This window comes from Mytilus californianus, unplaced genomic scaffold (genome assembly GCF_021869535.1).
Source record: "Mytilus californianus isolate M0D057914Y unplaced genomic scaffold, xbMytCali1.0.p SCAF_4, whole genome shotgun sequence".
NCBI classification, from domain to species: Eukaryota; Metazoa; Mollusca; class Bivalvia; order Mytilida; family Mytilidae; genus Mytilus; species Mytilus californianus.
In genome coordinates this window covers 117,465,595-117,469,379 of record NW_026262690.1, presented here as the reverse complement: position 1 = coordinate 117,469,379, position 3,785 = coordinate 117,465,595, and positions in this window count along the sequence as shown.

Sequence of the window (3,785 nt, the reverse complement as noted above, 5' to 3'; positions counted from 1 at the left end):
CATTCACCAGATGAATTCGTTTTCATAATTAAAACTCTGAATTTTGTAAACTATGGATTTGATTTTAACTATCGCTTACGTTTTTCTTTATAAGATGGGCATACCAAATGGAAAAGTACGTCTTGTTCTATCGCATTGTGACACAACTTACACACAAGTTTTTGTTTGCCTCTACTCCGTTGTATCTACCTGTTTCAATTCCATGGCCGTTTGTGCTCACTATTTGCAATTATAAGACAAGGTTCAAATTCAAAATTAAATTCAAATTGTCCATGTATGTTCTAATTTATTTTATTACATTTTGATTTTTTTTTCTTTCGTCATTAAATAAGTTTAAGTTTCAGAGTTTTATGGATTTTGAGATATGGTTTTGTTTAACTTTCCTTCTATTATAACTGGCTTTCAAATGTTCATAGTTTTTAAATAGTACACCGTGACAGTGACCATAATGGTATTTATTACCTTGCTGATGCAAATGTTTTCAGCGTAACGTCGAATAATAGTGATACGATATTTTCCCACTCGAGACAGTTAAATTTGAAATTTAAAACACGAGGCTTGTCGAGAGTTTTGGATATTTAAGATTTAAATTTCGAGAGTGGAGAAATATTGTATTGCACAAGATTCGGTTGTGGAATCTGTTTCTCTAATGATTTTTTTGATATGCAGACAAATTCAATCCTATTCTAATGCACTGTAAAAAGATGTAGACTTTCTATGTGACGTCATTTGGCATTGCCACCCTTTTTTGGTGCTGATGCGCCGTAAAGCTATCGCCAATTAATCAATTCAGTCAATCGTGACGTCACAATAAGAAATTCATAGGAAAGCAAGGACATTTGACGTCATAATTGAATTTTGACCAATGAACAGCGCGGAGAGATATGAATCGCGAGGAGCAGTTACACGAGACCACACACGGTGGGTGGGTAAAATTGGATCCAGTTTTTTGCAGCCTCGTGTAATTGCTCCTCGGATTTCGGATAGGGATACCCGATGTGAACCGAGATCAACGAACTGCACCTCGATTAAAAAAAACGTCCAGGAAACGGATTAATCGGCTAAAAATTAGAGAAATATAAATTCTACCGCTGCATTGAGTGTTGTATTGTGGTACTCCATTAAAAACAGTTAAATGTTCAAACCTAAAATGCGATGCTTACTGACTTGGAAAATGAGAATAGCTAGAGTGACAGCATTTATAAACTCCAGGTATTTGTAGTAATATATCGTATGGATAAGAGCCATAAAACATTTAACAAGTGTAAATGAGTTGAAATAACCAAGAAAATCACAATAAAATGCTTTACAGGGTGCAGCTTGATACCATCGCAGAGGTCGAACCTGAACAGTTTGTACAAAAGCTCAATACAGCTCTGAATTTATTTGATTTGACAGAGCATAGGTTTCGGACGCAGAATGAATGTGGTCTAGGAACTAAAAAATTGAAATTGGACATTTACCTATTATGGTCCAATATCCAAAATCTACACACATGGTTTGATTCTGCATCATCAACGAATCCCAAATTTAATTTTGGACCCTTTGGACCTCTATGTGGACCAATTTGATAACGGGGCTCAAAATTTAAAGTCTAAATACACAGTTAGATTCAGCATATCAAAGAACCCCATATACTCAATTTTAGTTGAAATAAAACAAAGTTTAATTGTGCATAGATATTCTGTAGATTAATTCTGTATTTTGCACAAGGGTTCTCGGAAATAGTTCATTTACTGTATCACTAGCCTGTCAACATCAAGGTTGAGTTCGAACCCCGAAGTTGCGTTCGACTTATTCTTAATTGACTAGGATTCAGGATTCCTTCCGAAAGTGTTGGGTTCTCTCCGGAAACTCCTGCATCCTCCACCAATAAACACTAACAATTAATTATCTACTATTTAAGACATTGCTGTATGAAAGCTTTGGCTCTTATAGATAACGATTTTTTATCTTAGTATTTCTTCCGTAGATTTAAATGTACCCTTTTTATTCCACTAATCAGATTAAATTGGGATAATGGTGAAGTTTTCTCAGTTTAAGAACTTGATTCGGTCTTGGAATGGTTCGAATTGCCAATGTTTCAGCACTGCAACTCTTTGCATACAATTTTATTAAAATGCTTTCTGTGTCAGCAAAAAAATTAAGGTGCCAGGGTTTTGTCAAAGAACGTTTCATCTTTCTAAAAAAATTCACCGGAATGTACAAAGGCACAATGTCCCTTTATTTCTATTTATATGGACGTTGCTCGGTACTTGTGTATTTAGCTTTTTTGGCTTTGGGTGTTCCTGATGCGGGTGGGTGAAGAGTTACATTTAGGACGCACGAGGTTTTCCTGGGGCGTGTTTTATTGGTCTCTTCTGCACATCTTCAGAATGTCTTCTGGTGACGAGTCCAAAAAAATGAATGTGGACCTCTACTGGAGATATTCTACGGAAGATCAATAAAACAAAAATTCAATTTGACGTCGAATATAGAAGATTGTTGTTATGTTGGATGAAATAAATGAAGTTTACGATTATTTTATAGAAAATTAAGATACGTCCGGTAGACATGACTGTAAAAGTGTGCTCTGTTCGTGACATTTTTCTTTGTTCTTTCCTCTAACTCAATTTTGCTAGACAAATCTGGCTTAAACCCCCACTATTTGATTTTTAAGAATAATCTTAAACTGCACAAAAATTCGTCAATGTTTGTCTCGAATATGATCAAAAACTTTTAAAGGACATCTTGTCTATCCAATTTTTTTTAAAGTAACCGAACTGGATTATTTTTGTATAAAGCAAAGATATCGGAAAGTTCTCAAAATCATTTTTCTCTGGTGGTCCTTGAAGAAAATCTTCTGGTCCTAACTATTATTTCTATTGCAAAATTTCGATGGTCAAAACCTTCGGACCACCACTTTTCAAAAATTTTCATTGTATATGTATCAATATGCAAGTATACAATGTATACCAGACATTTCTCAGACTGGTTTTTTTTTTTTCTTTTTTTTTTAATTAATCCGTTGGTTGTGTACTGATTGATACTTCAGTCTGGGAGAACAAGATTTATTTCAGTACTAGTGGTTATTGCAAATACTCTTATTTCAGTGCTTTGTGTCTATTGTTTTTAATGTAAGTTTTTTTTTGTGTGTCTCGTACCGATCTTTTGAGTTAATCTAATTGCAATTGATTTGTGCAGGTTGTTCTTATATTGTAATGTTACACCACTGTCCCAGCTTCGGGAAGGGTTGAGCGCTCACAAAAATGTTCTTGTACTGTTACCAGTACACCACTGTCCCAGGTTAGGGGGCGGGTTGGGCCGGATCCCACTAACATGTTTAACCCCGCCACATTCTGTATGTATGTGCCTGTCCCAAGTCAGGAGCCTGTAATTTAGTGGTTGTCGTTTTTTTGTACATTAATTAGACCGTTAGTTTTCTCGTTTGAATTGTTTTACATTTGTGATTTCGGGGCCTTTTATAGCTGAATATGCGGTATGGGCTTTGCTTATTGCTGAAGGCCGTACGGTGACCTATAGCTGTTAATTGCTGTCATTTGGTCTCTTGTGGAGTGTTGTCTCATTGGCAATCTTCGTTTTTATATCAACCCTGCCATATTCTTTGTGTGCCTGTCCCAAGTCAGGAGCCTATAGTTTAGTGGTTGTCGTTGGTTCATGTCTCGACTCATATTTGATATTTTGTAAATTATTTTGTTATGTATAATTAGGCCGTTAGTTTTTTCGTTTGAATTGTTTCCCACACTTTTCAAGTCGGGCCTTTTATAGACGACTTTAAATACAGT